The 13,528-nt window shown below is 37.9% G+C and overlaps 1 long non-coding RNA gene across 1 annotated transcript; it reads left to right on the top strand.

The window, feature by feature from the left end:
- Positions 1-9,394: 9,394 nt before the first annotated feature.
- On the top strand, positions 9,395-13,221 carry LOC139131542 (uncharacterized). Its single transcript, XR_011552151.1, has 3 exons — positions 9,395-9,551; positions 10,843-10,935; positions 12,791-13,221. It is a non-coding gene; the product is annotated as an uncharacterized lncRNA (long non-coding RNA).
- Positions 13,222-13,528: the final 307 nt, after the last annotated feature.

Below are 13,528 nucleotides of genomic sequence, written 5' to 3'. Positions count from 1 at the left end.
ACGAACCTCTTTTCACACGTACTATGGCAAAGGACGTGAGCGGGTTCTGCGTTGAATTACTGGATCCAGGTTGTATAACCTGAACAGTGAACACGATAACACGTTTCACAAGATGAGTGCACTTAGAAGTACAAATCAGCATCTTGAGAAATCAATCATGGAGCAGCAGGTAGCAACAGCCTTTCGTAGAAGAAAATTGTTGTCTCATAGAATGCAACCTAACTTTTATATGCACCACGTGAAGCTAAGGAAAATATCAACAAAAAGTGCTTCAATATATAGTACAAGTAAAAGGCTTATGATTTGAGTAATAAATAGTATATCTTAAAAAGACAAATATATGTCAGCTTTTCTGTCCAACAAAGCAAGTCTCTTCTCAACATTGGCTTAACTTAAGGTAGAACGCACCTCGGGGACAGAAATTCGGGCCTTCAGATTTTGTCAATTTCTTCTGACCTACTACTTGTGGGGGCTCATTTTGAAGCTCTTGGCGAAAGAAAAATTTTCACCGTCTTAGTTTTTTGAAAATCGAAAATTTTATTTTTTCCCATAGAGTTAACACAGGGATGGCGGCCATTTTGAATTTCAAATATCGAGAAATCGCAAGTTATTTGTCTCTCTAGTACCAAAGTTTGCACGGTGACCCCTGATTTTTATTCTTGCTTTGGTAAGAGAATGGTTCAAAGTTTCACTGAGGAAAATATGAGCAAAAGTTTAAGTCTTTCACTTTCGAGGTGCATATTACCTTAATCACTGCCATACAAAACGACGTTATAAGTCCTACATCTCATTGATTTTGAAATAGGGACTTGGCTTTACCTAGCTAGCTTGCTAGCTATCTAGGTACATAGCTACCTAGCTACTTAGCTACCTACCTACCTACCTAACTACCTACCTACCTACCCACCAAGCTAGTACAGGCTAGTTGCAACGCGAGCCCATTTATGAGGAATCATGTGACAGGAAATACATGCAAACAAAACAATATGCTCGCTGTTCAAATATACCTGATTCTTGATTGACCTTTAAAGCCCTATATATAAATCAACGCAATTTCTTTAAAGAAAACGCCTTACTTAAAACGCGACAGCCGTGCGTTTCCTTGTCGAAGTCAATGACGCTAAATCCTTTACATTTTCCCGGGCTGTAACATTTATTCATTTCTAACATTTCCCTACGACGAACGAAAGATGTCAAGGATATGCTCTATTTAAGACAAAGAAGGATTGTATGCCAGAAGGATCGGGGTAGTCTGAGTTGGTTTTCAGTGGCTAAGACTAAATCTCCCGCAGGGTATTGTATTATACTTCAAATACAATAGATTATTTAAGCTTCAGGTACTGTGTAAGTTGTTCCATCGAGGACAATTTCTCCACTGAACGCTCAAATGGAGTCAGCCTTTTAAGTTAATATGTGCGCGACGTAAACTGCCATTTCGTTATTGTTCCTTTGGTGTCACTTTCCTGTGACAGTAATAACACTTGCATAGAATGAAAGGGATAGAACGTTCGGAAATTGAGATAACGAAAACAGAGCAGACAAATATGACTGAAGTTATTACTTTAAATGAATTTAATTTTCTATATGAATATGTTTCATATGGGCAAAGCTATTTATGTTAAAAAGCTACTCTTTAACAAGAAATGAATCAATGAAAGATCGCATTCATTTCATTTGACAATGCAAAACGTTGTCACTGGTGTGTTACAAACAACACTCCGATTTTCTAACTAACTATACAGAAGCGTTCTTTGCTATTGTTCCCCGAAACAATAAACCCATTTTAGTTGTGCGTGTAATCACATGTTGGGGGGTTTTTTTTGTAATGGCTTCAACTTAAGTTCTCGGTTCACTTCATTCTTTGGCTAGACGATGTCTTTTTTCATCGAACGATATAAAAACCACAACGTCGTGAAGAAAAACATTCAGTTTGATTGATGTCGTTATTAACAACAAAGTTATACCCGGAAGTAGTCTATTGATTGAGTACAGATGGTTTCTTAGTTTTCAAAATGACACACGAGAAAAAGTAAAAGAGATAACTGAAGTTATACCACTCTCCGCCTCGTGCCCATTGTTCTAACCATGCTTTCTAATTTCCATAACCGAATATTTTATTATTACCACCTGGCTTTCTTTTGTTTAAAAAGTGTCCGATTTACAAGTTCTTTGTTTAAAAGTGTCCGATTTACTAGTAAATCGGACAGTTCTTTTGTTAAAAACTGTCCGATTTACTAGTAAATCGGACACTTTTAAACAAAAGAACTTGTAAAATGGACACTTTTTAAACAAAAGAAAATCACGTGGCGACGAGTAAAAAAAAAATGCGAGACATTAACCAGAAGGAATTTATTTCACCATCAAGTACAGAGTAAAGACACTTTAAAAGAATCACCGGACTGAATTAATTTTGCGTGACTGTACATCTCAAAATCAATTACAGGTCGTGAAATAACAGTATTGATTGCAAATATCACTTCTGTGTTAGGGTTATTGTTATCACGATCATTCGAAGCTGAAATTTAAGACTTCAAAGTCAGTTGTCAAACACTGAATGTGGAGATTTCAGTCGCCTTTGGTAAAGTTAAATGTAGCCACAAGCAAACACGCAGTACCACAGTCATTGTGGATCTAGACATATTGTTTTTTTGTACTTGCAGTTTCTGTTGCGCCTTTCTCTGACGTGGCTCTGTAGCTTGGTCTTCCGATTGTGGCCGTTGGCACTGGCGTGACAGGGGGACTTTTCTTTTCCATCTTTGGCTTTGGTAGTTGAAGTGCACCGGATACAGCTTTCATTTGTACTTCATCCGCCATATCGAACTACGTAGAGCGACTCGGCAATTGCATGTATGCTGCTCAAAGTTTTCGACCCAAATGAGCAAAGCGTGACTCTAACGTCGATCTGCAAACACCTTTTCACTTCATTCAACCAATCAAGCAAATTCATACAATTCAAATAAAACCAGGTGCTCAACCACGTCATCGCACTACAATAGCAACACATGTCAACTTTGTTTTATCCAATCATGGGTTGTTTTTTTATACTTTCGTTCAACAAGGTGTCAAAACGCGTCAATGTTTTCCTGCCAAAGTTTCAACGTGCACTGCACTAAAATTACAAATAAAAACTTTCGGCGTGCAAACAAGGCTCTAAAACTCGGCAAATTCGTGGTATAACACGGTAAGCGAACTCGTAGTCGGCGGTTTACGGAATTTAACGGTACAGTTTGCCATAAAACTCCTCTGCTCTGCGGGCCTCGGAGTTTTACTGGCAAACTGTACCGTTAAATTCCGTAAACCGCCTCCTACTCGCCGCTTACCTATAGTAATATGTCCTTAACACATTGTCAGTTTACGTTAAATCTCTAATTCAGCACAAGAAAAGAATGTTTGTTTTTGTTTATCTTTCATCTTATTGATGACTTCTTACGTGAATGTATCGAATGTGCTCGGAATGAGTTTGGGACTATATCCTTACACAAAAGATTGGCACGTAGTTTGGATGTGAAGTCATCGCTGTTCTTCTAACAATGGTTACTAATAGGTCGCTGCGAATAATAATGAGTGCCGAGAACATTGCGACACAGCCTGGGCTTTTTGCCAAGGCGAGTGTTTTTAGTCCATCTGTTGTGTGTGTACGATTTAGAACCGTTGCAGGACAGGTGACAGAGTATGCATTCTGCATTTCAGTAAGTGTGGGCGCCTTCACTTCAAACAAGATGGAGATACGTCCAACCTCTGAGCGTCAAAACATCGCATGCAGCGCAGATCGCTCTCCAGAAGGATTGGTTCACTGGACACCGAAAAATACACCATCACCTTATGTCTTTTCTTATCTGTTGCCGTAATTGCCGCGGTCATTGGAGCCGTGACCGCTATTTTGATAGGACGGAGAATTGGGATGTTTATTTTCATTATTGTTACCGAGGAGGTTCATCAAACAATTTCTGTTTATTATAACTCAATTTCAAAAAAATATTTTTTCTAGCTTTCATAATTATTTTAATATCAAATTAAATTTGCATTGTATCTAAAATCTTTATTTTGCATTGTATGAATACATTTAATTTTAATGGCGATTTTGAAATCAGGTTTCCTTTCCGTTTTGAAATCCATTTTTAAAGCTTAGTTCATTGTTTAAAAATAAAATTAATACTGTTTTGATTTCTGTTCTTTTTTTGAATTCATTTTAATTTGATTTGAAGATTTCTATTTTAAAAATTCAAACTGTTTCAGCTTCATGGGGATATTGTTCTGAGTTTCAGTTTTGACTTTCTATACTAATATCTATTGTCATTTTGACATTGTTCTGATTTCAATTTTGATTTTGGCTTTCGAAACTAAAATAAATTCGTTATGATAATCGTTTGGATTCCAAAATGACAAAAAAAACATTGTCGTTTTTATTTTGCTTATTTTAAAGGTCGTTTTCAGGTTGAATTTGATTTCAATTAACATTTTTGTTTTCATTGCCAATTCGAAATTATTCCATTTTAATTTTGACTTTCGAAACCAAAAATCATTTTCGTTTTCATATTAGTTTTATTTCCCAATCGATTTCAAAATTATAATTCACTCGCGTCGTTTTGATTTTACCATGACTTTAGCTTTCGTTTGCGTTTTGAATTTCTTTTTGAAATCAAGTTCATTTCCAGTTTTCAACCTTTTGAGTGATCTGCCCTTGTTATGGCTTTAACGTCGCTGACTTGACCGTAAATCCTTTGTTGTTAACTAGTTGTGTATTTCGAAGGTTTAACGATGACATGTGTTTTCACTGGAGGAAACATCATTGTACTCGCGAGTCGCAAGCCGTATTTAAGTTATGCCAATCCAGCATAGTATGCTTGAACTTGCATGTACGAAAAGTGCTTTTCAGGGAAAGCCTTGAGCTAAGTTACAACGATACGTTATACATTCCCTCGAATATACGGTTTAGTTGTGCAGGGCTGCGTTGCCCGCCTGCAACAATACAACATCTCTGCCATGTAGCGCTATCATCCAGCTCCTGGGAGAGCATCGCGAGAGCCGCAGAGCGTACTCCCCGCTTAATGACACTCTCAGAGAGCACGGCCATCCATGCTCGTTCCACAAAATCTCAAGATACCCTAATCTGGGATTTTCAACAAAAAGACCCCTTTATTTGAGAAATATGGGAGAAAATACGATTAAATAATATTCCCCTACATATAAAATCCAAGAGAGGGAGACGTAATATTTGAGTCAGGTCAATGGTAAATTATGATATTGTTTTCACATAAATTAACATATCAGAGTCTGAAAGAAAGTGTTAACTTCTTACGTGAATATATCGAATGTGCTCGGAATGAGTTTGGGACTATATTCTTACACAAAAGATTGGCACGTAGTTTGGATGTGTAGTCATCGCTGTTCTTGTAACAATGGTTAGGTCGCTGCGAATAATAATGAGTGCCGAGAACATTGCGACACAGCCTGTGCTTTTTGCCAAGGCGTAATATTTGAGTCAGGTCAATGGTAAATTATGATATTGTTTTCACATAAATTAACACATCAGAGTCTGAAAGAAACTGTTAACTTTGGAACAAGAGTGTCAAATTCATAAAATTCATTAGATTTCGAATCACAGTTTTAAACCAGATCGAAGCATAGGAAACGCACAATGAAACTTTTGGTGAAGTTTGTGTTTGATAGGTATTTCCCGTTTTCAGGTTTTTGGGAAAGTACCCCCTTTCCCCGATTTCACGGACCCGTGATAGGAAATAAAAAACACTCCCTTCTCCGTGATTTTAGCCGTGATTTTAGGAACACGTACAACAACGTACGGATAACGTACATCTCCACTCACTCGCACTTATGTGTGTTCTTGGGCAAATTGAGCGGTGATGAACTTGCCACAGAAGAGTGGTCTCTCGCCAAACTAGCTCTGCGTGACAGGGCTGTGTGTTACCGGCTGTTGGCCTCCCAATAGAGGTGGGAGGCCAATACCCGGTAACACACAGCCCTGTCACGCAGACCTATCGCCAAACCTAACTGATTTCGCGCTGTTATGCGTAATTTACACCGTTGATTCGACCCTTACTACAAATAAATAACGACAAGATTAGCTGTTTGACACTTTATGCACAAACTGCTCTTACTCACGTTAATGTGTCTCTGCATCGGAGGAGCGGTAGGTCGTGCGCAGGGCCATACACACTCTTTCTCGATCATTTATTTATACATACATAGATATATAACACTTGTCATCAGTCGGAAGACATCATGTGACAATCGAAAGGTCAAGGGTTAAAGGTTGGAAAACAAAAACGAAAATCAAAAGGAAAACTATTTTGATTTGCAAATCGAAACAGATGAAAATGAAAGTCATTTTGAAATTAGAGTGAAACGAATTACGAAATAGAAACAGCGCTGTATATACATTTATAAAAAGAACAAGTCATCGTTGATGACACAGTCCCGACTTGTTAATTGGTAATTTGATTACAGGTCCTAGAAGAGCGAGGATAGCGTCTTGTTAATTAACTGGGTCTGTGATTAAAAATACTGCAATACAGATGAGGCTTAATGGCCGAGAATGAGCTCCATGGTGGTGAAAACGTAAAACAAATCTGGGCTGCCACCCTAATTACAAAAATGATTCAAGTAGTAATTAATCTACAGGATGTTGCAAATCATTTTTCATTCAATTATAACACTGACAGATTATCAACTGTATCACATTTCATACAATTTGATGCAGTGCTTCTGGGCATACACCCTAAAAACAAAAATTCATTATGTATGTAAAGTAGCAATTAATTTAAATGACACTGCTAAGTGTCACTGGATTGTATTACAGAACTGTGAGATCAACATCTATACCATGTTTCATCAAATTTGATGTAGTATTTCTGGACATATCACTCAAATCAGGAAAGTTCATTAATTACGCTAATTGAAATTTATCAACATGGCACTGATAAATGTCATTATTCACTGTCAAAGCAATGAGAGCACAGCATCTGCACCAAGTTAAATGAAATTTGATTGACTATTTCTCGGTATACCAGCCTCAATTACGAAAATTAATAATAATAATAATAATAATAATAATAATTTATTTATAAAGCGTCTATATCCACTGTGACAAAAAGTGATCAAAGACGCTATAAAATTACACTACTATTTTAAAAATGTAAAATGTACAAGTAAAATGAGAAAAGTTCACTACTAAAAGAAAAAATATACAAGTAATAAAAATTTAAAATTCAACAAAAACAACACATTGCTCAACAACTCACATGGTAACCTTAAATCACCAAAAAAGGACATAAAAATAACTAAAGTGCTAATTTAAAAGGTGCGTCTTAAGGTTTGATTTAAAAGAAGAGAGAGTAGGGGAGCATGGATCTCGAGTGGATGATTGTTCCAAAGAACTGGTGCCGCAAACACTGAAAGCACGATCCCCATATTTCTTAGTACGTGACCTATTTTGGCAGAGTTTAAACTGATCAGCAGATCTCAAATTACGATTCGGAATATATAAGAAATCATATCACGTAAGTAGTTTGGAGCAATGGAATGGATACATTTGTAAGTGACTATTAAAATCTTGAAAATTATGCGTTGAGAAACAGGTAACCAATGTAATTGCTTAAGTACAGGAGTGATATGTGAAGTGGTATGGCGTTGAATGCCTGCCAAAATTAAGCTATGACATTTGTAATTACGACATGCCATGATGAGATGCAAAATGCGAATATTTGACATGCAGACTTGACATTCGTAATTACGACATGCCATGATGAGGTACAAAATGCGAAAATTTGGACATGCAGACTTGACATTCATAATTACGACATGCCATGATGAGGTACAAAATGCGAATATTTGGACATGCGGACTTGACATTCTTACATGAAGAATGCGAGAATTTGCTATGGGGACATTCAATGCGAAGTGCATTTGATCATGCGCAATGAAGACCCGCGATGCAACATGCGGACATGCCATTATGCGATGCGAAATGCAGACATGCCATTATGCGATGCGAAATGCAGACATGCCATTATGCTATGCGAAATGCAGACATGCCATTATGCGATGCGAAATGCAGACATGCCATTATGCGATGCGAAATGCAGACATGCCATTATGCGATGCGAAATGCAGACATGCCATTATGCGATGCGAAATGCAGACATGCCATTATGCAATGCGAAATGCAGACATGCCATTATGCGATGCGAAATGCGGACATGCCATTAGACGATGCCGAATGCCGACATGAGGAGTAGAAGCTTTGAATTAGGCTACCTTTTTCCAGCAAGCTAGGAGGTCACCTTACATCCACAATGCATCTGTCTTTCAACTATTTGCAAACATGGCGTCGAGTCTTGAACTCCGAGCCCTGGAGCTGGTACAAGTGAGGCCGATGAGCGACAACGCAGTACGTTGCAAGCACCTGCTGCCATGGAGAAGTTGAATTTACAAAGATACGGACTCGGTATATTTACTGCATTACTCCCTATATTTACTGCATTCGGTCGTACCGATTTATCACTTCTGAAGATTAAACACTATACTACACTAACCTTGTCGTGTATGGGGTTTGGTATTTGTTCAAATACGTCGATCGCGTTCCAAAAACATTTCTTGGAGCCGCCATTACCAACTTCCGGTAATGGCGGCTCCCAGAAACACGCTCAATGTTTATGGAACGCGATCGACTTCTCTGTGCTAACACCAAACCCCATAAACGACAAGGTTTGTGTATTATAGCGTTTAGTCGTCAGTAGTGATAAATCGGTACGACCAAATGCAGTAAATATGTGGGATTTTACATGAAAATGCCGCGCCATATGTGGCGCGCTTATTTTGTATGCTACAGGGCCTTCGGCATTGTAGCTCTACTGGTGAGCGAGGTCGCAAAAACCAAACTCACCGACCGCCTCACCGTAGAGCTACAATTTTGCAGCTATCTTAGTTATACAACGCCGCGCCGCCACTCGGAGACGGCAACGTGGTCCACAGCGCTAGGTAAAGTACAGTAACTACCGCAGTCATCTGAGAATTGGACGTAAATTGCCATCGAGCTCAAAACATAAAATTGGGTACACTACAGATGTTGATTATACAACAATACAGTAGAAGTGACAATTGTTTATTATTATCTTATTTACTTTCTAGTCTGCACGGATGTATATTCAGAATGGGTTCATCAGATTTTAAGACATATGATACAGATTTGCTATGGTGACTTTGATGCTGTTTTGTCAGTGGCACATGATGATCATATTCCAAAAGGATTTTAAAGAATGCCATTGAAAGTTTTCTTTTTATAGTTGCTCTTCCAAAGAACATTATCACAATGTTTTGACTGATTAAACAGAAAGATTGTCTTTGTGTAGTGTTTTGATTGTGAAAAACCACCGACATACATTTCCTCATCTTTTGCAGATTAACATGAAAGCAGATATTTTAATCGAAAGTTTGGCAGGGAATGTTGGCAGAGATGAAGTAATAAGAAGGCTTAGACATCACCATCGTGATTCCAATCAAGTGTTTTATGATTTGTCAGCTATAAGTGGCAAGTAAGCAAAACATATACATACATATGTTTTTAGCTACTATAGACTAATAGTCTATAGAAGCTATTGGGATGGGTATCCGTCCGGCAACCATTGTCAGTCTGTATGTATGTATGTATGTCTGTTTGTGAGGATGTCCGTCCACTCAAATATCTGGGGAACTGTAGTACTTACAGACTTGATATTTCCTGTGTTGATGAACATATGATTCTGACAAAATATCTTTTTTAGTTTTTAGCTCATATTCGGTTTTGTATATAAATACCAAAAAGAGCTTACATGATGAGTCGGTGGCGTCTGTCTGTCTGTATGTATGTATGTATGTGGAAATGTATGTGCGGATGTATGTCCGTCACACACAAAGGCTACCATACCGCCAAAGCTACCATCTCAGTATTTGGTGTACAGGTAGATGCAGGGGTTGAGATATGATGTTGTTCAAATGAACACGTCAGTGTCAAAAATGTGCAAATGAGGTAAGAAAAAGGGAAATTCTGCAAATGTGCAGGAGTGATGGCATGCCAGTTAAAGACAGGCTAACTCCACTGACCTTGAGTCATATCCTGTCATTGTTTATGAACTGTTACGGTAATATTAACAGACCTGCTCAAACCATAGACAAGAGAGGGGGAAGACTGTCTATGCTCAAACTAAGAGGGGCTAGCTGTTTCTGCTATGCATGTTGCTAAAGTTGACCTCCAGTACCTAAAGTTTCAGACCTTATTTACTTTTGTTATTCTTGTTTTTCTGGTTTAAATACTTCTTGTTGTTTTCCTGGTTGTACTGTGCAGAAATATTTCATAACATCAACGTAGAATTATCCTGCTACTGAACAGATAGAAGCAACATTTATTGTTGATCTTTGGTACCCAAACTGATATATACCAATTCTGATCAAATTTGAGTGACACCGTATAATTGCAGTATTTTTTAATATTGTTGAAAATATGCAAATTAGCTCAAAAAAGTCACACAGTGCTTTCAAAACAGTCACAACAGTCATATACCCAGTATCAGCACTCACAGGACCAGCTACCAGCATCGACATGTATGTCAAAGAAAGTTTATTTTCACACTCCTCATATGATGCAAGTTTTGCAAAGATGACTACGTGGTAGACTTTACCGTTCAAGCCTCTTGTATGTGTCCAACTAAAGTTATGCTGAGTATGACACTTGGTTGAAATTGGACTCTTAGTCTAAGTAAAATAGACAGTGAGATACTGTACAACATAGAATTGAAAAATGAAGAATAATCATCAAAAACATTGACATTTGCCCATTTTATATTCCAGATGAAAACCACGATGAAGCGACAAATTCAGTTCAAGATGTGATGGGTTCTACATCCATGGCATCAACATCAACAGACCATGGACCTACAAGTGGTAAGCTAAATGATTCATTTCCCTGTACACAAAGTACAGCGTAACAGTAATAATATCTGTTATCATATACCTAGATTCACGTGCCTATATAAAGCTTCGTGAGAAAGCACCCTCACATCCATGCATTTTTTTAACGTATCACGCCCCAGCCCAGTGCCCAAATTTGGATGAACGCGTTGAATTCTGCACGTCCAAATATGGGCAATCGTGTTCACTGTTGAACTATATGAACTGCTTCAATACTTGTTACAACGCGTGTTGCTATCGGGGAATGTTATATTTGTACATAAAGTCAAAGCAAGATTAGGAAAACGTCTGCTCGCTAAGATTGTATAGTGGCGACAGTGGAGTCGGGCTGGTGACATTTAATATTTCTAAAGTCAAGTGAAATCCATCGTAGGCCTATCCTAAGTGCGTGCCAAATGACACTAATTTACATCACGCATTTGTCCTTCTTTAATACACCTTGATTACAACCTGGATCTCTGTTGCTCATGTATGAAGCTTTGCGTGTTCTTCTGCAGGTAAACAAATAATGTCATTATGTAAGTAAATCAACTATGTGAAGAGGCCATTGCTTTTCTGAAAAATTGACACAAATGGCAATGAATATTTGATATTGCACAAATTTTTACCTCAGAACAAAACTAAATATTATGTTAAGTACATATTTATCATTCCATACGGTATATGATAAAACCTTTACGGCCCAGATACAAGTTTTGCGGACCATAGTCGCACGGCATATGGGCCCTCACACTCGGGCCCTTCCGCCGTACGACCTTGGCCTGCTAAACTCGTATCAGGGCCGTAAAGATTATTACTTAAGGTCCATGCATCCTTCAATCATCAGACAAATGAAGTTAAAGGATCCTTACCCCACTTCTTTTAAATCTTTGGGACATACCATTCTATTTGTATGTGGTGTTAAACTTTGATAAATAATTTGTTTTGATGGCGACATTTTGAAACCAACTCAGATTGTTTGTTTAACAGCAAAGATTCTCAGTATTGATAATGTGCAGCTTTTCTGATATGCAGAGATTGCATCGCTTGCTTATGTTAGAGTAGCTCGTCAATAATTGACCATGAAATGTCTGTCTGTGTGCCTGTATGTGTGTATGTACGTCTGTATGTATGTGTCTGTATGTATGTATATACATATGTACGTATGTATGTACTATCTGTCTATCTATCTGTCAGTCTGTCTGCAGTTACGCATTTAGGTATTTACCCATTTCAACAACGTATGTCTGTAAGTATGTCTGTGTGTATGTATGTATGTATGTATGTATGTATGTATGTATGTATGTATGCATGTATCAAAACCTCAAAACCACAGCACCTGCCATCTTATTCTTCTGTGTACAGGTGGGCCCTGGGGTGGAGATTTGAATTTGGTAAAATATCAAAATGTCAATGTCAAAAATTTTGCAAATGAGTCAAAAAAAAGTAAAATCCTGCAAAGTGCTGAAGCTCCGTAACTACTGGCCAGATTGGCTGAAACTTGGTATGCATGTACCTAAGGGTAACCTTAGTTGTGAGTCTTATAATTTGTATTTTTTAGGCAAATTTCCCCATTTTTGGTAAAAAAACCCATTTTATCTGAAATTGCTTGTCCACTTCTTTTGAAAGTTGGTATGAATGTTCACAGGGGTAAACCTTGGTAAGTATGTCCAAATTGTGACAAACCATGAAACGTAATCATGTAATCGAAGTAGCCATTAACAACCGGGGCTGCGTCATCAACGATTACTTGTCACTCAGGACAGTCATTTTACGATCACGATCAGTAGGAATTGTTTAGATCATGCAAATGTTATGTAATTAAAGTTACTTGTCTTTTTTTCTTCAGACACTGCAAAACACACACCTTCTGCTATGACACCCTGGAAACACTTGAAGAATGGAGGAAAACAACTATCAGTGGGCATGCTAGCCACCAAAGATATACTACATCCAAGATGCCAAGTCACCATTTCAACAAATGTTTGGCATTTATGAGAAGAAAGTTGATCTTTTCATTCATCCATCTGTAACATTAATTTCTGGTATTAAGGAAGAGGCTGCAGTGGATGTTTGGGATCCATCCAGAGAGTTCTTCCACCTGACATTTCAAACACTGACAAGAAACACAGAGGAACCTTTGTATGAGGGAAAAATGGAACATCTGTTACAAGTACTAAAACAATCAGTTATAAGTCAGGAACTTTTTGAACTTGTTGGTAAAGCAATTGCACATGGATTAAAACTGATATGACACCAATGTCTTGCAATTACATGTAACACATGCATTTGCACTCTATTTTTTCATGTTTAGTTACATTGTTGCAAACTTAAATGCTGAACTTTTGTTTCATGTCACTGCTGAAGAATGCTGCTAAATTGTGGGGAAAGATTCTGTGTTATATCCCCACGGATACTGTCCAGGGGGACTTATAGTTTTGGTTGTGTGCGTGCGTGCATCCGTTCATGGAGATATCTCAGAGACCTCTGGAGGCGATTTCATTCAAACTTGGTACAAGGGTTACTCCTTATGTCAGGCATATGCACATCAAATTGTTTTGCGATCTGACCAAATATGACCGTGTGA

This window comes from Ptychodera flava, chromosome 1, assembly GCF_041260155.1.
Source record: "Ptychodera flava strain L36383 chromosome 1, AS_Pfla_20210202, whole genome shotgun sequence".
Lineage (NCBI taxonomy): Eukaryota > Metazoa > Hemichordata > Enteropneusta > Ptychoderidae > Ptychodera > Ptychodera flava.
Note: the sequence above shows the minus strand (reverse complement) of the source record. Positions and strands in the feature narration are given on the sequence as shown.